Source organism: Mobula hypostoma, chromosome 18 (genome assembly GCF_963921235.1).
Source record: "Mobula hypostoma chromosome 18, sMobHyp1.1, whole genome shotgun sequence".
Lineage (NCBI taxonomy): Eukaryota > Metazoa > Chordata > Chondrichthyes > Myliobatiformes > Myliobatidae > Mobula > Mobula hypostoma.
This window is the reverse complement of record NC_086114.1, coordinates 8,039,132-8,061,774: the sequence shown is the minus strand read 5'-3', so window position 1 is coordinate 8,061,774 and position 22,643 is coordinate 8,039,132. Positions and strand designations below refer to the sequence as shown.

The 22,643-nt window shown below is 42.8% G+C and overlaps 1 long non-coding RNA gene across 1 annotated transcript in view; it reads right to left on the bottom strand.

Moving 5' to 3' along the window:
* Nucleotides 1-5,997, bottom strand: part of LOC134358143 (uncharacterized) — a 39,341-nt gene extending 33,344 nt beyond the window's left edge. Inside the window, exon 1 of the long non-coding RNA XR_010020812.1 lies at nucleotides 5,919-5,997. This is a non-coding gene — a long non-coding RNA (uncharacterized LOC134358143). The remainder of the gene's footprint in view (nucleotides 1-5,918) is intronic.
* Between the last annotated feature and the right edge of the window lie 16,646 nt (nucleotides 5,998-22,643).

The following is a 22,643-nucleotide window of genomic DNA, read 5'->3' as shown; positions in this document are numbered from 1 at the left end:
CCCTAAATTATCTCTCTCAACCAGTTCCCCTGCCCGGGCGTTCCACGCACTCACCACTTTCTGTGTAAAAAATTTATCTCTGCTGTCCCCCCTATTCTTTCCTCCAATCTCCTTAAAATTAAGCCCCCTCATGTTAGCCATTTCTTCCCTAGAAAAATGTTTCTTGGCTACCCACTCGATCTATGCCTCTCATCACCATCTATACCTCCTTTAAGTCACCTCGCATCCTGGCATTTAAGATACAAGTCTAATTATTTTGACACATAGCCACTGGCATAGATGCACATTCGAATCCCACCATGGTGGCTGGTGTAGATAATTTCAGAAAGCTAAAAAAAAATTATGGGATGCAGAGCTTGTGTTAGAGATGGTGACCGTAAGAGTACTGGATTGTCTTAAAGTACCACCAGTTTCTTAAACACCATTCAGGGGAGGAAATTTTCCATCCTTAATGCAGGAGAAAATTACCCAATAAAAGAAAAAAATCAAATCTGCACCCAGGCATTCATTATGGATTTAAATCTGTCAGATGTTGTTCTTGTCCAAAGAATGGTCTTTTAAAAGAAGATATATTTGTAATTCTGAGTCTATCTCCTGTCTCATGTAGTTGACTCTTATCTGCTGTGTGCAATGGGCCAGTATACAACCCGATTTGTAGCACACTGAAATGAACTGCTCTAAGCAACTTTCCTTGCCATATGTTTAGGGCAATTAGTGCTGGGTATTAGATGTTCGGTGACGCTCTGATCCCTGCAGGAGGATTAAGGATACGTAGACAGAATACTATGTTCACGTTCCTGTTCCTACAAAGGCATTCCTTCCTGTTGCAATCATAGTACAACTGACTCATATCAATGCTTATTTCTAACTTTAGCACTCTACAGATGCTTGTCAAATGACTAATCCCCACTCTGCATTCTGAAAGATGAAGATATATTCTATTTTTATCAACATTGTTCATAGATCTAAATAATTCTTGTGCTACCTAAATATTTAAGTGTATTTTTAGCTTTTTTTAATGCAAAAGGAAAATTTGATCTGAAACTAAAACCAATCACTTCCCTCAAGAAGGAATTGGTTAGCTTCAAGATTCAAGTTTATTTATCACACGTACATCGAAACATACAGTGAAATGTGCTATGCTCATAGGTGTTTTGGGAACAGCCAGCAAGTGTCACCAGCTGGAAAAGCTGTTTGCAAGATATGGGGAAAGAGCAGACAGAACAAACTGGTGGGATTGGTATACTCCTCATAATCCTGTGTACTTCTTTTTCCTGATTTCCCCAGGGCTTTGTTCATTAGAGTTAATAAGAATGTTTGGAAAGATAGACCCAGCATCGATATTTTCTGTGCTACGAAGCCCCAGGAAAACTTCCTGTCTAAGCATTTGTCCTGCTTCACCAGAGATTTGCCACACTCCCTAGGGAAGACCCACCTGGACAAGCAGGGCTGTTGTCATCAAAAAGGAAGAGTTGGTCCCAAAGGAGGATCAGGCAAGCTGTGCTCTCCGCTCCTCTGGGACATGTGAAGGGTAGTCTGAACCTCTGACAACAAGGCACTGTTGTAAAGGAGACAACTGCACAAAGAGATCAAACCTGCTCAAAAGCAAAATGGTTATAAATCCATTGTCTGTTCTCTGAGTCCAATGAATGTTCTCTTTAATGTATACATTTGTAGTTTCAATAGAACCACAACAAAGACTGCAATGCAACAGTCCGGGGCCTCCAGTCTGGAAGGGCTGAGGGAATTCGAGGAAATGGGACAAGAAAGATATTCCTGCAGGATATGCAATCAGACAAACAGGCTTTACTCCAGTCAATTCTTGATGGAACGGGTCTTTATTTCCTGATGCAGATTGTTGAACTAAAACATATTTAAAAAGTGAAGGATATTTCCATTTCTTCATCCAGTAACCAATTCCTTTTTTTCCTTAAGGTGGTTGTTAAATTAAGTCTGGTATAGTGCAAGCAATCAATGTGGATCTATGCTCTGATTTTAGTTTTGCAATGCAAAGGCTGAATTTAGACCTCTAGTCTGGAGGACCTGAGTTGTAAGTAAAGATTGAATAGGTTAGGACTTTATTCCTTGGAAAGTGGAAGACTGGGAGGACAGACGTATACAAAATGATGAGGGGTATAGATAGGGTAAATTCAAGCAGGCTTTTTCCACTGAGATTGGGTGAAACTACATGGGTAAATGGTGACAAGCTTAGGGGGGAACATGAGTCGAAACTTCTTCACTCAGAGGATCATGAGAGTGTAGAATGAGCTGCCAGTACAAATGACACGTGCAAACTCAATTTCAATGTTTAAGTGAAGTTTGGATATGTTTGTGGATAGTAGGGGTATGGAGGGCCAGGTCCCGGTGCAGCTCGATGGGAATGGGCGGTTTAAATGGTTTTGGCATGAACTAGATGGGCCAAAGGGCCTGATTCAGTGCTGTACTTTTCAATGACTATGACTCTATGATGTGGTTCCTGTTCTAATCTGCTTTGTCTGTCTATTCTGGTATGAATACCACAGGACCTTTCAGCGTTGCCTTATGAAACAATGTGTTATGAATTTCCATTTGTTCCTTTAAGTGAAGCTTTTGATCAAAGACAGACACTTGCAATCACAAGAGCATTTTCCTCTTGATTATAATCACTTTCGTAACAAAATCTGCTTTAATTACTGGAGTAAATCAAATGAACAAACAGAATTTTTCACATGGAGTGCTGCGTTTTCAGAACACCAGCAGATCTGCCTTACTAATACTTTCCTGCTAAGGTAGTGGGATTAAATCAATCCAGATGACTTTTGCTGCTAAGTCAGGCAGAAACAGCTATGATTGAACAGGATCGCTATGTGGAGGTTAAGACCATAATGGAAGACGCAAAGAAAAAAAAAACAAATCAAGCTTGCATAACACTTTTCAAAGTGGAAAGGAACCAAGCAAGAAGGCAGAAGGAAAATGCATGCAGTTATGTGAATGGTATGTTGGGATAACGTGTTCCCCTGGCCTGTTGAACATTAAATTGGTTATCAAGGATCAAGGATCAACTTTATTCACCATATACATTTACATGTATTATGAATTTGCTGTGGTGTGTTCCCAACATGCAACAAAAAACAATGTTAAATAATTTTAAAGAATAAAGTTAGAGTTTGCAGTACGGACATGGATAAAATATTCATAAATGGTTCAATCTAATATTGGAGAATGTATACAGTATACAACCTGAACTTCTTATACAAACATCCATGAAATAGAAAAAAAACCCAAAGAATGAATGACAGAAAACGGTAGAACCCCAAAGCTCCCTCTCTCCTCCTACACACGAGCAGCGGCAAAAAGCATCAACCCTTTCCCTTCCCCTCCTCCCACTTGCTCCAGGAAAAACACCCCTCCCCTCACCATGCAAAGCCCCCAAAGAGGCCATGATCTTTGTCCATCAGAAATTACTGATGGCATCTACAAAGAAACGACAGAAACTACAAAGAGTCCATCAAAAACTACTGTCCATCCCAACACGTAGACATCTCAGAGAGGCTCTCTCTCTCACTCGCGACAACATGAGGGGAGACCAGCAGCTTGCTGCTTCGATGTAACAATCTGCCGTGTCACTTGTCCAAGTTCCCTGACTCGAGGATCAACAGATTCTCACTCACCGCCGAGAGAGCAAGAGGGAGATTACTCGAGTGTAGGGGCCTTCCGACGTGAATACCAGCATGTATTTACAGTGTAAGCACCTTTGTAGTGAAGTGTAGTGACTGAGGTAATAGTTAGAGGAGGTCTGGAGGGAGAGGTGGCTAACTAGAATGATTAATTATTTACTTACGAGCAGTACTAAGCAGACCCTGTTCATTTTCAGAACTTTATTTCTTTTGTCGTTATGAAAATATTCCTCACTAGATTTTGGCAGCTACTTTAAAATGGTTATAAATGTTATGTCCATAAACATTGGAATACTAAGCAACATATGGCCCCTTGGGTGCTTGATCACTTAGTAATAACATGACTGATCTGATTTGCTCTTAGCTCCATTCCCCAAAACCTTCAACTTCCCTAAAGACCAAAATGCTGTCTCATTCTTGAATATATTCAATAACTCCACCTCCACACCTCTCAGAGGTACTGAATTGTGAAGCCCTCTGGAAGTAAAAGTCCCTCTTCTCTTCGCCTGAAGCAGGTAAGCACTTTACCAGTGACTGTACTCCTTAGCTCTGTTAAGAAACCTGGCACCCAATGTGCACACTGCAAGCTTCCACACACATCATAATTACAGGACAATATTTCAAGGTAAGAGTTTTAGATTCCGTGTAATACACACAAAAAGCTGCGGGAACTCATCAGGTCAGGCTGCATCTATAGAGAGGAATAAACAGTCGACATGTTATCAGGACCTTCTTAGCCCAAAGTATCAACTGATTATTCCCCTCTATAAATCCTGCCTGACTGGCTGAGGTCCTCCATCATTCTGTGGGTGTTCCTCTGGATTTCCAGCACCTGCAGGATCTCTTGTACGTATGATTTTCAGAAGGCCTTTGAGAAGGTGCCGCACATGAGACTGCTTAGCAAGATAAGAGCCCGTGGAATTACAAGGGAGTTACTAGCATGGGTGGAGCATTGGCCGATCAGCAGAAAACAGAGAGTGGGAATAAAAGGATCCTATTCTGGTTGGCTGCCGGTTACCAGTCAGTGTCGGGACCGCTGCTTTTTACGATGTACGACAATGATTTGGATTAATGGATTTGTGGCTAAATTTGACAATGATACAAATATAGGTGGAGCAGCGGGTAGTGTTGAGGAAACAGAGAGCCCACAGAGAGACTTAGATAGTTTCGGGGAATGGGCAAAGAAGTGGCAAACAAAATACAATGTTGGAAAGTGTATGGTCATGAACTTTGGTGCAAGAAATAAACCGGCAGACTATTATATAGATGGGGAGAGAATTCAAACTGCAGAGATGCAAAGGGACTTGGGAGTCCTTCTGCAAGATACCCTAAAGGTTAACCTCTAGGTTGAGCCAGTGGTGAAGAAGGTGAATGCAATGTTGGCATTCATTTCTAGAGGTATAGAATATAAAAGCAAGGATGTGATGTTGAGGCTCTATAAGGCACTCATGAGACCACACTAGGAGTATTGTGTGAAGTTTGGGCTCCTTATTTTAGAAAGGATATACTGACATTGGAGAGGGTTTAGAGAAGATTGACAAGAATGATTCCAAGAATGAAAGGGTTACTGTATGAGGCACGTCTGGCAGCTCCTGGGCTGTATTCCCTGGAGTTCAGGAGAATGAGGGGGGGAACCCATAAAAACAATCTGAATGTTAAAAGGCCTGAACAGATTAGATATGGCAAAGTCATTTCCCATGGTAGGGGCGTCTAGGACAAGAGGGCACGACCTCAGGATTGAAGGATGTCCACTTAGAACAGAGATGCGGAGAAATTACTTTAGTCAGAGGGTGGTAAATCTGTGGAATTTGTTGCCACGAGTGGCTGTGGAGGCCAAGTCATTGGGTGCATTTAAGGCAGAGATAGACAGGTTCTTGATTAGCCAGGGTATCAAAGGGTATGGGGAGAAGGCAGGGAAGTGGGGATGACTGGAAGAATTGGATCAGCCCATGATTGAATGGTAGAGCAGACTTGATGGGCTGAATGGCCTACTTCTGCTCCTATATCTTATGGTCTTATGATGTACCCACAGAATCTATTTCTATTGATCATAATACATAGAACAGGGTCTTCAGCCCACAAAGATCTGTCAAATTTTTAAACTATTCCAAGATCAATTTAACTCTTCCCAAATAGGTCTCCATTTTACTTTCAGTTGGTATCTTCCTAAGGGTCTCTTAAATGTCCCAGATGTATCTGCCTCAACCACTGGTCCCAGCAGGGTATTCTATGCACTTGCCACTCTCTGTGTAAAAAACTTACCTCTGACATCCCCTATTCTTTCTTCTAGTCACCTTTAAAGTATTTTCTCTCAAATTAACCTTTGCACCTCAGGAAAAACAGAACTTCATTGGCTTCAGGAAACAGTTCCAGGTAACCTGAAAAGGAGAAGAATGATACTCTGTAAATGCAAGGCTTGTCTTTGTTCTAACTTCCGCTAATGCCCCACCTCCCCCTCGTACCCCATCTGTTACTTATTTTTATACACACATTCTTTCTCTCACTCTCCTTTTTCTCCCTCTGTCCCTCTGAATATACCCCTTGCCCATCCTCTGGTTTCCCCCTTCGCTTGTCTTTCTTCCCGGACCTCCTGTCCCATGATCCTCTTGTATCCCTTTTGCCTATCACCTGTCCAGCTCTCGGCTCTATCCCTCCCCCTCCTGTCTTCTCCTATCATTTTGGATCTCCCCCTCCCCCTCCAACTTTCAAATCTCTTACTCACTCTTCCTTCAGTTAGTCCTGACGAAGGGTCTCGGCCTGAAACGTCGACTGCACCTCTTCCTAGAGATGCTGCCTGGCCTGCTGCGTTCACCAGCAACTTTAATGTGTGTTGCTTTGTTCCTAAAGGTCTGGTTTAGATATTTATTCTACAAGATTCTTTTGCTGGTATGCTGGTGTGAAGCTATGTGAATAGTCATGCAGTTAGAGATGACATGTAGGCATGTGGCCAAGTGGTTAAGGCATTCGACTAGCAACCTGAAGATCGTGAGTTCGAGCCCCAGCCGAGGCAGCGTGTTGTGTCCTTGAGCAAGGCACTTAACCACACAGTGCTCTGTGACGACACCGGTGCCAAGCTGTATCGGCCCTTGCCCTTCCCTTGAACAACATTGGAGTCGTGGAGAGGGGAGACTTGCAGCATGGGCAACTGCCGGTCTTCCATACAACCTTGCCCAGGCCTGCGCCCTGGAGAGTGAAGACTTTCCAGGCTCAGATCCATGGTCTCGCAAGACTAACGGATGCCTTTATAGAGATGACATCATCACAGATTATGCAAATATACTAGTGTGAGTGCAATGAGTGGGGAGCTCCTTGCTGTGAGATTTAGAATAAACTCTTTTTGCCTTGAGTTTGAATTTCCAGCATCTGCAGAATTCCTGTTGTTTTCTTTTTGCCTTGAGCCCATGTGTCCAGCCAGAGTCAGTCTAAGGGTGTGGTGCTGACACAGATGTTAAGTTACTGGAGCAATGACACTGAGGTCTGGGAGAGCTTGCAGTTTTGATTAATTTGGTTAATAATCTGGAATTAATTTGAAACAAAAGCAATTAGTCTTAGTATGATGACCGTGAAGCTACTGTGCTGTTGTAAAAACCCACTTAGTTCACCCATCCCTTCAAGACGTGTGCATTTGCTTGGCACTTTGTGCACATTACTTATAGTTAGAAATCTAAACACATGGAAATCTTCAGATGTGTGTGTTGCTATAGTTAGAAATAGTGGCTATACTTCATGAGGAGTTTGAAGAGATTTGATATGCCACCAAAGGCTCTAGCAAGTTCCAGCAGATGTACCTCAGAGAGCATTCTGATCGGTTGGATCACTACCTGGAATGGAGGCCCTAATGCACAGGAGAAAACGAGGCTGCAGAGGGTTGTAAACTCCACCAGCCCCATCACAGGCACAACCCTCCCCACCGTCGAGGACGTCTCCAAAGGCGGTGCTTCAAGAAGGCTGCATCCATCGTTAAGGAACCCCAGTGCCCAGGGCATGCCCTCTTCACATTACTACCATCATGGACGACGCATATATTCACTGGTATTTATGTATTTATGCACATTCTACCTCTAAAATAATTTTATGTGATTCTTTATTCTTTATAATTGTTGAATGATGTTTTTATCTCATGTCGTGTGCTGACCAACACACATCAAGTTTCTAGCATATGTAAATGTATGTAATGAATAAAGATGACCCTTGATCAACATAATACTGTATACAACTGTAGTAAGAAAGACATATTTTGTACCCAAACCCTCTTGCAGTAAAGGCTAACAAGAGGATTGTGAAACATCTGCGAGCTGATTGCCAAGCTCAGCAAACACCACAACATCAAGCAACGCACATAAAAACTTCTGGTGAATGCAGCATCTCTAGGAAGAGGTACAGTCGACGTTTCAGGCCGAGACCCTTCGTCAGGACTAACTGAAGGAAGAGCTAGTAAGAGATTTGAAAGTGGGAGGGGGAGGGATGGAGCCAAGAGCTGGAAAGTTGATTGGCAAAAGGGATATGAGAGGATCATGGGATGGGAGGCCTAGGGTTTTCCTTTCCTGAGTCCCTTCTGAACTCATCCTTCAGTGGACACTGGGTATCTTTGAACACAGAATCATGCAGCATATAAGCAGGTGCTTCAGCCCATTGAGTCTGTGCTGACTCTTAAACACCCATTTACACCAATCCTATTCTTGCCCAACATTTTCCTTCCCAAACCTGCATCAGGTTCCCCTCAGATTCCAGCACTCATCCACATACCAGGAGCGATTTCCAGTGGCCGATTATCCTACAACCCACACATCATTGGAATGTGGGAGGAAACCAGAGTACCCGGGGAAACCAACAGGAAGATTATGCAAACTCCACACAGACAGTGCCCGAGGTCAGGATCGAACCCAGGTCACAGAAGCTCAGAGGCAATGGCTCTCCTAATTGTGCCATTCTACATATTCTATTAAAAAAATACTCAGCACTTCTGTTTTCTCCGCTAAACTGGGGAAAGCTCACATTTCAATATCCATTCTAGAATGCTGCGAAGGGGAAGTGGAGGCCAGAACATCCTCCCCTATCTACAGAGCATTGCTGTGGGATGTCAGATGTCCACCTGTGGGACAGGTTGAATATTATATTCAAAATACAGCACAGGCTTCAGAGAGACAACATGCAAGAGGATCAGAGTCAGTTTTCAGCTGAGCTCTCTGGAGTGTTCCTTTAACACAAAGGTGAGAGAGTTTCCCACTAAGCCATTGCTGGCACATTGAGGTTTGAATCCTGAGGAAGGGCGCGGGACGATAGCATAGTGGTTAACACACTGTTTTACAGTACCAACGACCCAGGTTCAATTCCCACTGCCGACTGTAAAGAGTTTGTACCTTCTCCCTGTGACCACATGGGTTTACTCCGGGTGCTATAATTTCCTCCCATGGTCCGAAGATGCACGGGTTTGTAGGTTAATTGGTCATTATAAATTGTCCTGTGATTAGTCCTGGCTCAAAGGGCTGGAATTCATGTTGTATCAGTTGGAAGAAGGTTCTATTGGTCTGATGACTTTGAACTTTTTACCATCAGTCTAAATGCTAAGTTTGGTACAACTCAAACACCTCACATCATCAAAAACACACCATCCCTATGTGAGGCATGTTGGTGGCTGCATCATGCTGTGGGGATGCTTCACGGCAGCAGGCCTTGGAAGGCTTGTGAAGGTAGAAGGTAAAATGAATGCAGCAAAATACAGGGAAATCCTGGAGGAAAACCTGCTGCAGACTGCAACAGAACTGTGACTTGGGTGCAGATTTGTTTTCTAGCAGGAAAATGACCCCAAGCGTAAAGCCAAAGCTACACAGGAATGGCTTAAAAACAGCAAAGTTAATGTCCTGGTGTAGCCAAGTCAGAGTCCAGACCTCAGCCAAATTGAAAATTTGTAGCTGAATTTGCAAACTGACAGAGCTTGAGCAAGTTTGTAAAGAAGAATGGGGAAAATTGCTATGTCCAGATGTGCAAAGCTGATGGAGACCTATCCACACAGAATCGAGACTTTAATTGTTGCCAAAGGTTCATCTACTAAATACCAGCTTGAAGATGGTGAGTAATTATGTAATCAATTATTATGTGTTTAATAATTTTAATAAATTTAGACCAATTCGTAGAAATTTGTCTTCACTTTGACATGAAAGAGTCTTTTCTGTTGATCAGTACCAAAAAAGCCAAATTAAATCCAGTGTGATTCAATGTTTGTAAAACAATAAACCAATAAAACTTCGGGGAGCGGGGAGGAATCCTTTTTATAGGCACTGTATTTGTAATTAATTTAGATCACTTTGTCGAGATTTGTTTTCACTTTGACACAAGTCTTTTTCTGTTGATCAGTGTACAAAAAAGCCAAATTAAATCCACTGTGATTCAATGTTGTAAAACAATAAAATATAAAAACTTCCAGGGGAGATGAATACTTTTTATAGGTACTGTAACTCCTCCAGAGTTGTCATAGGTCTCCACGGTGTAGTTTTTGCCAGGATACTGACTCACCAGCAGATGGACCTTCCAGATACAGGTGTATTTTTCCTACAGTCAATTGAAACACCTTGACTGCACACAGGTGATCTCCAAAAACCGATCTCCATTTAACTAATTATGTGACTTCTAAAACCAATTGGCTGCACCAGTGATAATTTGTTGTGTCATATTAATGGTGGTGAATACTTAATCAATCAATTACTTTGTGTTTTATATTTTGTAATTAACTTAGATCACTTTGAAAGGAGAGAGTCTTTTTCTGTTGATCAATGTCCAAGAAAGTCAGATTAAATCAATGTTGTAAAACAATAAAATATGAAAACTTCCATGGGGGGGGGGGGAATGTTGTAAAACATGAATACTTTTAATTGCCACTGTATATATGTGTGCTTAAGACTTCTGTGCAATGCCGTATAAATCAGGTGCCAGTGCCCCCATTCTAAAACTAAAGGGGAGGTTTAAGATAAGATTAACATTACTTGTCACATGTACATTGAAACTTTGAAACATACAGTGAAATGAGTCATTTGCGTCAATGATCAGCGCAGTCTGGGGGCCAGCCTGCTAGTGTCGCCATGCTTCTGCTACCAACACAGAATGCCCACAACTTACTAACTCTAACCCGTATGTCTTTGGAATGTGAGAGGAAACCAGAGCACCTGGAGGAAACCTACATGGTCACTGGTAGAATGTAGGACATAGAGCACAGAAAACTACAGCACAGTACAGTACAGGCCCTTTAGCTACAGTGTGTGTGTGCTGACCTTCTAATTTACTCTAAGATCAATTTAATATTTCCCTCCTGCAAGGCACTCTATTTTTCTATTACCCATGTGCCTATCTAAGAGTTTCTTAAATGTCCCTAATGTATCTCCCTGATTATCACCCTCACTGGGGTGTTCCGTGGACTCACCATTCTCAAAGTTTAAAGTAAATTTGTAATAAAAGAACATACATGTCACCACATAGTGCAGAAACCTGAGATCTGTTTTCTTGTGGGCAAACCTCTATGTAAAAAAACTACTTCTGATATCACCCTCCCCCCTTACTCTCCTCCTATCACCTTAAAATTATGCCCCCTGCTGTTAGCCATTTCTGCCCTGACCAAAGGGTTTCTGGCTGTTCACTTACTCTATGCGTCTTATCATCTTGTAAGCCAAACCTTAATCTTGCAGCTTCAGTTTAATTTGCTGAAGTATTTTATGAGACACACCTATTCAGACAGAGGAAGAAAACCCTCCTGCAAAAGTTCTGGATTTCATGTGGTCGTGTTGTTTAGGCTCCAGTCTTGGACCATTTCACCATTGCACAATGCACTATGCTGGAATTTTTGGCAGACTTGGGAGCTCCAGCTGCATCACAAAAATCAGTACCTCTGCCATTAAACTCTCCTGTAATGTTAAAAAGAATAATCCACAGACACAGTTCCCTGGAAATTTGGGAACACAGGAATAGGAAGGGCTCTTTAAGCCCTTTTTCCAAGGTTGGAGAAGCAAGAGATAGAGGGTGTGGACTTAAGGAGAGAGTGGGAAAGATTTCATAAGAAACTGAGAGATGACTTCTTCACACAAATTATAGAACATAGAACATAGAATAGTACAGCACAGTACAGGCCCTTCGGCCCAGAATGTTGTGCTGACCCTTAGACCCTGCCTCTTATATAAGCCCCACTTTAAATTTCTCCATATACCTGTCTAGCAGTTGGAGACTTCAACCAGGCATATTTGAAGAAAACCCTGACTAATTATCAGCAGCATTTAACCTACAGCACCAGAATTCCCAACGTACAAGAGCACTGCTACACTAAGACAAGGAATGCCTACTGTTCCTTGCCCAGAATGCATTTTGGTAAATTGGATCACTTGGCTCTCTTCCTCCTACCTGCATACTGGCAGAGGCTAAAAAGCAGGACTTCAAAGATCAGGACAGCTAAGAGGCGGGCAGGAGAGACAGCAGGACAGTTACAGGATTGCTTTGAGTCAGTGGACTGGGCCGTGTTCAAGCACTCATCTAGGGATCTGAATGAATACACCATGGCTGTAATGGACGTTACTGAAACAGCTGTAGAAGAGGGTGTCCCCACTAAATCACTCAGAGTCTGTATGTATCCAGGTATGATCTCCAGAAAGCCAGCTCAAAGGTGAAGTGGAGATTCCAGACCAAACTTGAATCAACAAAGGCTGCTCGACAACTGTGGCAGGGCTTGAATACTATCGCCATCCACAAAGCCTAAATCAAGTGACATGGGAGACAGCAGGACTTTGCTTACAGATGAACTCAACGCCTTCTATGCTCACTTTGACTGTCAGAACATGGAGGAACCATTGTGAACCCCCACATCTCCTGATGGTCTTCTGGTCGCCGTATCTGAAGTTGATGTGCAGGCTGCCTTCAGGAGGATGAATCCATGGAAAACATCCGGACCGGACAGGATACCTGACCACATACTAAAGACCTGTGCTGACCAACTGGCATGTGTGCTCACTGAGAAATTTATCCTCTCGTTTCGGCAGTGTGTGGTACCCATCTGCTTCAAGCAGGTTTCAATTATACTGGTGCCGAAGAAGAGAGTGGTGACATGCCTCAGTTGCCTTCAGGACAGTGAACACTTACATTCACAGTGATGAAGTGTTTTGAGAGTCAGGTGGTGAAACATATCAGCTCCTCCTTCAGAGGTGACTTGGATCCAGGATTTCCTCTCTTGTAGACCCCAGTCAGTTTGGATTGGGTACAATATCTCCTCCATGATCTCCATCAGCACAGGTGCACCACAAGACTGCGTGCTTAGCCCCCACTCTACTTGCTTTATAGCTATTACTGTGTAGCTAAGTACAGCTCCAACACCTTATTCAAGTTTGCTGATGATACCATTGTTGTGGGCCATATCACGTGTGGTGATGAATCAGCTTACAGGAGAGAGTTTGAAAATTTGACTGAGTGGTGTCATAACAACAACCTCTCAATCAATATCAGTAAGACCAAAGAAATGACGAAGGGTCTCGGCCTGAAACGTCGACTGCGCTTCTTCCTATAGATGCTGCCTGGCCTGCTGCGTTCACCAGCAACTTTGATGTATGTTGCAAAGAAATGATTGTAGACTTTAGGAGAGGGAAATTAGAGGTCCATGAGCCAGTCCTCATCAGAGGATCAAAGGTCAAGAGGGTTAGCAAATTTAAGTTCCTGGGTGTTACTATTTCAGAGAATCTCTCTTGGAGCCAGCACATAAATGCAATTGCTAAGAAAGCATGGCAGGGCCTTTACTCCTTAGGATTCTGAGGCAATTCAGCATGTAATTTAAAACTTTGACAAACTTCTTTAGCTGTGTAGTGGAGAGTGTATTGACTGGCTGCATCACAGCCTGGTATGGAAGCACCAATACATTTGAATGGAAAATCCAACAAAAGATAGTGGATTCAGCCCAGTACATCACAGGTAAAGCCCTCCCAATCAACAAGCACATCTACTTGAAATGCTGTCGGAGGAAAGCAGCATCCATCATCAGAGATCCTCACCACCCAGGTCATTCTGTCTTCTTACTGATGCCATCAAGTAGAAGGTACAAGATCCTCAGGACTCACACCACCAGGTTCGACAACAATTAGTACCCTCAATCATCAGGGTGTTGAACAAAAGTGGATAACTACACTCACTTGCCCACCCAATGAAATGTTCCCACAAGCAATGCTCTCACTTTAAGGACTCTTTATCTCATTATCTCATGTTCTTGTTGTGTATTGCTATTTATTTATATTTATTTACATTTGCACAGTTTGTTGTCTTCTGCACTCTGGTTAGTCTTTCATTGATCCTGTTACAGTTACTATTCTATAGATTTACAGAGTATGCCCACAGAAAAATGAATCTCAGGGTTGTATATGGTCATGTATATAAGAACATAATATAAGAACTTAAGAAATAGGAGCAGGAGTCGGCCATCTGGCCTATCGAGCCTGCTCCACCATTCAATAAGATCATGGCTGATGGCCATGGACTCATCTCCACCTACCTGCCTTTTCCCCATAACCCTTAATTCCCCTACTATGCAAAAATCTATCCAACCTTGTCTTAAATATATTTACTGAGGTAGCCTCCACTGCTTCATTGGGCAGAGAATTCCACAGATTCACCACTCTTTGGGAAAAGCAGTTCCTCTTCATCTCCATCCTAAATCTACTCCTCCGAATCTTGAGGCTATATCCCCTAGTTCTAGTCTCACCTGCAGTAGAAACAACTTTCCTGCCTCTATCTTATCTATCCCTTTCATAATTTTATATGCTTCTATAAGATCTCCTCTCATTCTTCTGAATTCTAGCAAGTACAGTCCCAGGCAACTCAACCTCTCCTCATAGTCTAGACCGCTCACCTCCAGAATCAACCTGGTGAACCTTCTCTGCACCGCCTCCAAAGTCAGTATATCCTTCCTCAAGTAAGGAGATCAGAACTGCATGCAGTACTCCGGGTGAAATGTGTTTGTTTTTTGTGGCAGCAGTATAGTGCAATACATAAAATTACTTCAGTATTATGTAAAAGTCTTCAGCAACTGAGCTTTATATGTTGTATCTATTTAAGGCATTAAGGTATAGGAGCAGAATTAGGCCATTTGGCCCATCGAGTCTGGTCCAGCATTTCATCATGGCTGAGCCATTTTCCCCCTCATCCTCAGTCTCCTGTCTTCTCCCCATATTCCTTCATGCCCTGACTAATCAAGAATCTATCAACCTCTAGCTTAAGTATACCCAATGACTTGGCCTCCACAGTCACCTGGGGCAAAGAATTCCACAGATACGCTACTCTCTGGCCAAAGAAATTCTTCCTCAGCTCCTTTCAAAAAGTACACCCCTCTATTCTGAGGCTGTGTTCTCTGGTCTTAGACTCTCCCACCATAAGAATCATCCTCTCCACATTCACTATCGAGGCCTGGTAACATTCAATATTTTCAATGTGGGCCAGAACAGTTAGTGAAGAGATTGAGGTGGCAGATGCTGATAAGACCTCAGACAAAGTTAGGAATCAAAAGATTGAGCATGGTGCGACTAGTGTCGTAAGCTGCACATATTTCAATACAAGAAATATCAGGAACGGCAGATAACAGTGCTGAAGATGAGGTAGCTGGTTTACAGACAGAGGCAATGTGTAGTGAGGAGAGGCTGTAGATAGGGCAAAATTGCAGTCAACAGGATAAGTTGCAAAGTGTTTAAGTGCATAAGGTGGACAAAATCGAAAAGGGTGAATACAGGACTGAAGGTGTTGAATCTGAATGCGCAGAGTATGCAGAATAAGGTAAATGAACTTGCAGCACCATTGCAGATTGGCAGGTATGATGTTGAATCATGGCTGAAAGATTACAGCTGGGAGATTAATGTCCAAGGATCCAAATTGTATCGAAAGGACAGTCAGGAAGGCAGAGTGGGTGATTTTGCTCTGTTGGTAAAAAATGAAATCAAATCATTAGAAAGAGGTGACATAGGATCAAAAGGTGTTGAATCATTGTGGGTAGAGCTAAGGATCTGCAAGGGTAAAAAGACCCTGATGGGAGTTGTATGCAGGCCCCCAAACAGTAGTAAGGATGTGGCCTACAAAAATTACAAAGGGAGATAAAAAATGCATGACAAAAGGTCAAGGTTACAATAGTCATGAAGGACTTCAATATACAGGTAGATTGGGAAAATCAGGTTGGTGATGGATTTCAGGAGGGTTGTTTCAAGAATGCCTACGAGATGGCTTTTTAGAGCAACTGGTGGTTGAACCCACTAAAGGATCAGCTATTCTGGATTGGTTGTTGTGCAATGAACCAGAATTGATCAGAGAGCTTAAGGTAAAAGAACCCTTAGGGGAAGTGATCATAATATGATCAAATGCTCCCTGAAATTTGAAAAGGAAAGCTAAAGTCAGATGTATCAGTATTACAGTGGAGTAAAGGGAATTAAAGAGGCATGAGAGAGTAGCTGGACAGATTGGGAAAAAACACAGGCAGGGATGAGGACAGAGAAGCAATGGCTGGAATTTCTGGAAGAAATTTGGAAGAGACAGGATATAGATCCCAAACAGGAAGAAGTATTCTAAAGGCAAGATAACATAACCATGGCCAACAAGAGAAGTCGAAGCAAACATAAAAGGGCAAGAGAGGGCATATAATAGAGCAAAAATTAGTGGGAAGTCAGAGGATTTGGAAGCTTTTAAAAACCAACAGACGGCAACTAAAAAAGTCATTAAGAAGGTAAAGATGGAATACGAAATTAAGGTAAGAGGATACCAAATGTTTCTACAGCTACACAAAGTTGGAAAGAAAAAGGAGAATGAATATCAGACCACTGGAAAATGATGTTGGAGAGATAATGGGGAATAAAGAAATGGCAGACAAACTGTATAAGTATTTTGTATCAGTCTTCACGGTGGAAGACACAAGCAGTATGGTGCAAGTTCCAGCTGTCAGGAGTCATGAAGTGTGTGAAGTTACCATAACTAGAGAGAAGGTTCTTGGGAAACTGAAAGGCCTGAAGGCAGATAAGTTACATTGGCTCATTAGCCTTGGAAGGCAGCTCACCCAGGAGAAAAAAAGCTCTGATTTAAAACCTACTCATGGGAAAGGCTTCGGGAGCAAACCCCGAGGAAGAAATCCAGATTCAGAGATCCTAAGGCAGTCTGATGTTGATTCAACATCATTCTGGCAGCTCCTGCAGTTCAGCCGTTGTCAGAATGTTATGCCTGGCATCCCTTTTGATATCAGCGTCCCTTTACTATTCCTAATCTCTACCCAGATGGATTCAACATTCTGCTCCTTAGATCTTATATCGTCTCTCACTATTGCCCTGATCTCATCCTTAATTAAGAGCGCAACCCCAACTCCCTTACCTTCTTGCCTATCTGTTCGGGCGGACTGGAAGTGCACTGAGAGCAGTAAACATTAAGGAGTTGGGGGCTTGCTGTTCTGGTTAACAACGGATGGTGCAATCCTGGTTATATTACGATCGAGGAACATGTTTGTAGCCTGGATATTGAACTTTTTGCTGTTGGCCTCAGGCCATATTCCACCGAGATACAACACTGGGTGTCACGGGAGGTTGTGCCTGCCTGTGGCCATCGAACTTTGCAGCTCCTCCTGTGGAGGGTCAGACACCCTGAGCCAATAGGCTGGTCCTGGACTTATTTCCATCTGGCATGGTTTGCATATTGTTGTTTGATTGTTTGTGGTTTTTGTATTTCTATATTTATGCTCTATTCTTGGTTGGTGCGGCTGGAACGAAACTCAATTTCCCTTGGGATCAGTAAAGTATGTCTATGTCTATCCTTCTGTATTACCTGGTATCCTTGGATATTTAATTCCCAATCCTCTCCACCCTGCTTTCGGAAATGACCACTAAATCATACCCCTTTATACTGATTTGTGGCACACGTTCACTGACCTTGTTATGAGTGCTATACATGGAAACATAAAGTGTGTCATTTGTGTTAACAACTAACATGCCCAAGGATATGCTGGAGCCAGGCCGCAAGTGTCACCACACATTCCAGCACCAACATAACATGTCCACGATGCCCAGCAGAACAACACAGAACACAAGAAGCAACAAAATAGCAGGAGCAAAACAAGCCCCTTTCCTCCCTCCGACACAGAGATTCCTCTAATTTCAGGAACAGGTCTCCAGCACTCAGCATGCAGTCTCCAGTCTCCTGCCTTTTAACTCACAACCCACCTGATAATGATCTTGTACTCTGCTGTTTATCCGAACTTCACTTTCTCTGTAGCTTTTACACTTTATTCTGCATTGTTATTGTTTTTTTATGTGAATGCACTGCAATGACTTACACCAGAAGACCATAAGTCATTTGAGCAGAATTAGTCTGCTCCACCATTCCAAGATGGCTGATTTAATTTTCCTCTCAATCTTATTCTCTTGTCTTCTCCCCATAACCTTTGACACCTTCAGTAATCAAGAACTGATCAACCTCCATTTTAAATATACCCAGTGACTTGGCCTCTACAGCCGTCTGTGGCAATGAATTCCACAGATTCACCACCCTCTGGCTAAAGAAATTCCTCCTCATCTCTGTTCTAAAGGGATATTCCTCTATCCTGAGGCAGTGCCCACTGGCCCTGGACTCCACCACTATAGGAAATGACCACTTGATATCCACTCTATCTAGGCCTTACAATATTCAAATGGATGATCTTGAAATTCAGCGAAAGATTGGCAAGTATGACGTTGTGGCCATCTCTGAAACTTGGCTAAAGGATGGCTGCCATTGGGAGCTGAACATCCAGGGATATACAGTGTATGAGAAAAATAGATTAGTAGGTAGAGGGGGTGGTGTGGCCTGTGTATAAGAAATAATATTAAATCATTAGAAAGGGATGACATAGGATCGAAAGGTGTAGAGTCTCTATGGGTTGAGTTAAGAAATGACAGGGTAAAAGGACCCTAATGGCAGTTGTATACAGGCATACATTTCTAGAGGTATAGAATATAAGAGCAGGGATGTGATGTTGAGGCTTCATAAGGCACTCATGAGACCACACTTAGAGTATTGTGTGCAGTTTTGGGCTTCTTTCGAAAGGATATACTGACATTGGAGAGGGTTCAGAGAAGATTCACGAGAATGATTCCAGGAATGAAAGGAATGAGGAACGTCTGGCAGCTCTTGGGCTGTATTCCATGGAACTCAGAAGAATGAGCGGGGATCTTATAGAAACAGTCCGAATGTTAAACGGCCTGAACAGATTAGATATGGCAAAGTTATTTCCCATGGTAGGGGAGTCCAGGAGAAGAGGGCACGACTTCAGGATTGAAGGACACCCATTTAGAACGGAGATGCAGAAAAATTACTTTAGTCAGAGGGCGGTAAATCTGTGGAACTTGTTGCCACGAGTGGCTGTGGAGGCCAAGTCATTGGGTGCATTTAAGGTAGAGATAGATAGATTCTGGATTAGCCAGGGCATCAAAGAGTATGGGGAGAAAGCAGGAAAGTGGGGACGACTAGATCAGCCCATGATTGAATGGTAGAGCAGACTCAATAGGCTGAATATCCTACTTCTGCTCCAATATCTTATGGTCTTATGGTCTTATGATGTAACCACAGAATCTATTTCTGTGGAACATAAAGCATAGAACAGGGTCTTCAGCCCACAAAGTTCTGTCAAACTTTTAAACTATTTCAAGATCAATCTATGGTTTTATGGTCTTATATTTTAAATCAGATCCTCCCTCATTCTTCTCATCTGCGGAGGATACAGGCCCGAAGCCATTAGACTTGATCTGCATGAACATTATGCAAGACAAGCTTTTCAAGGTATCTTGGTACATGTAACAATAATAAGGTAACGGGGACAAGCTCCCACTACCTATTAAATGCCCTCAATTGCGGTACTCCTCAAATAGCCTCTGACAACCATAACCAGCTCCTGGCCTTCACGTGTGGCTTAGCTACTAAGCCCAGCAGAACCATTTCCACTGACAGGAGAAAGGGCAAAGGCAGGTTACTGGTGCCTTAGAACCAGTCTCTTTGGGCAGATGGGGCTCATCAGCCGTAGTTGGCAGTTCATCCAGTCGAAGGAAGACTTCATTGCCTCGCAACTGTACCCATGGATGGGGAAGTCTTCAGGAGTAAACCCTGGGGGAAAATCCCGAGCTGGAGTCCCAAAGGCAGTCCTATGTTGAGTTCAGTGCTGACTGGCAACTCCTGCGATGCTGTTGGTCCCATAGTGTATCGGTCTCTGCCGTTCCTTTGGGTTCATCAGATGTGTGGAGAGGGGGAGCTTGCTACATGGGCAACAACTTGTTGTCCATATCGTACTGACCAGGCTTGCATATCTAGACAGCCAGGATGCAACATTCAAGGGAGATCCTAAGCATTGGAGGCCTCAGGAGACCATCAAACAAACCTCTAGTACGATAAGGTAGACTCTTGACCTCACAATGTATTCTGATATGGCTTTTCACCTAATTGGCTGCCCACACTCCACTTCCTCTGTGACTATAATGCTTTATTCTTCATTCTGTCGTTGTTTTCCCTTGTACTACCTCAATATACTGATGTGATGAAGTGAATTGTTTGGATGGCATGCAAAACAATGGTTTTCATTGTACCTCAGTACATGTGACAATATTAAACCAATTCACCTATTTAACCTTTTACCTTGGAAACTTGAGAGATGCTGGAATGTGGAGCACAAATAATTTACTGGAGCAGGAGCTCCCAATCTGGGGCCCACGGACCCCTCGGTAGAGGTCCAGGCATAAAAGAGGTTGGAAACCTCTGTACTAGAGGAGCTCAACAGGTTGAGCATCATCATTGGGGGAAGGGATTAGATTAAATTAGATTAGATTATGAGGACACGCAGTCCTCTTTTATTGTCATTTAGTAATGCATGTATTAAGAAATAATACAATATTCCTCCGGTGTGATATCACAAAAACACAGGACAGACCAAGACTGAAAAACTAACAAAAAACACATAATTATAACATATAGTTACAACAGTACAATGACACCATAACTTGATGAAGAACAGGCCATGGCACAGTAAAAAAGTTCAAAGTCTCTCGAAAGTCCCACATCTCACGCAGACGGGAGAAGGAAGAAAACTCTCCCTGCCAGGCCCGACCGCAGTCTGACTCTGAGTCGTCAGAAAACTTTGTGCTCTGATCAGCCCTCCGACACCGAGTACTGAACGCCATCTCTATCCGAACGCTTCGACCTCAGTCTCGGTGGCCAGCAGCAGGCAAAACTGGGGATTTTGTGGCCTTCCCTCCGGAGATTCTCGATCGCCTAGTAACAGTGGCAGCGAACCGGACATTTCAGAAATTTCTCCAGATGTTCTTCTGTGCTTTCACATCTGTCTCCATCAAATCAGAATTGTCCACGGCCCCTATATGACAGATACGATATCATTCACCGAGATGCAACACAGAGCGTCATAGGAAGTCATTCCTGCCTGTGGCCATCAAACTTTACAACTCCTCCCTTGGAGGGTCAGACACCCTGAGCCAATAGGCTGGTCCTGGACTTATTTCCTGGGATAATTTACATATTACTATTTAACTATTTATGGTTTTATTACTATTTATTACTTATGGTGCAACTGTAACGAAAACCAATTTCCCCTGGGATCAATAAAGTATGACTATGACTATTCCACCGGAGAGCTGCGCGCGCTGCGTCGTGCTGCCATCTTCTCCTCCCACAACATGGCAGGTCAAATCCCTCCTGATAATTCACTGGAAAATTAATTAACACAGAGTGTATCATCTTTTTTTTAAAAAGAGCTAAAAGAGTTTTGAGGTATTAACAATATTGAGTGCAATGGAAAATTTTCCAGCCTGACACCGCCAAAGATCCAAGGACGTTGTATCATCAGAGTTTTGTTTTGTGTCTGGAGGAAAATAACATTGACTCTATGATAAGATTCTGTGAGTAACTTTATTGATATTCAAATGTGAAGAATTAGTCCGACAGGCAAGAAGTACTTCCTTCGAGCAAACACCTGACCTTATGCATGAAATAACCTGAGAGATAGTTGCGTCTAGTGTGCATAATAAATCTCCTTCTGAGAAACTCGCTGTGAATAACAATTTCAGCTAATCCATTCGGCTCAGGGGCACAGACCTTGACAGGCCATAGATTTTAGGTTGTAAATTATGAAGGGAAATTTTGAAGAAATCTAAAAGGAGCCATAACCAGCTACAGTTCCAAAGATTTAAAATCCAATTTAGCTTGCAAAGTTACAAAATATCCAAAGTTGAAGCACAAATTAATGAGGAAAGAGTTATATCTGATGTCAGATGTTAATGTACGTTTTTAGACCTTCAGCTGTAGGATAAGTATGGAACTAGAATTAGAACAGATTAAACCTGCCAGAAATGTTCACCCAATGTTTGCAACATCCACTCACTCACAGGGAAATAAAGTGAGACTGGGGAAGAATTGGGAGATTAAGAGTTCATCTTTTAGTATATGAGGAACAGAAGCTGCTCTCTGATGTAGGACATATCCAGATGTTCTGAAATGGGTATAAGGGCAGGGAGATGGCTTCTACTGTGGGCCTCTTTTGGCAGTGGCCAAATTGTTGTGGCTCAATGTTGTCTGGGAGGCTAGAGTTGATGAGTGCTATAACCAGCCTCCAAAGTACATGATGGTGATGAATGCCAGAACTTTCTTTGTTCCATCGCCACCCTTTTACTGGAGACAGACCGGAGATAGGGGAAAATCAGGGAGAAGGAAGAAGAGTCAGATAGGAGCACATAGGAGGATCACGATGAGGGACAGTAATCATTTGCAAGAGATAGGCCACATTGGTAATGTCACCATTTATTGCTATTTCCTAATTGCTCCTCCCTGAACTGGTGCAATGGACAAAGAACTGGATCGATGAGTCTAAATATACACAACTTCCAGACCAGAGAGACATTAGTGAACTACAAGAGTTTAGCCATTCCGTGTATCACAGTACTAAGACAGGTGCTTTCATATCTAACTTTGCATGGCCCA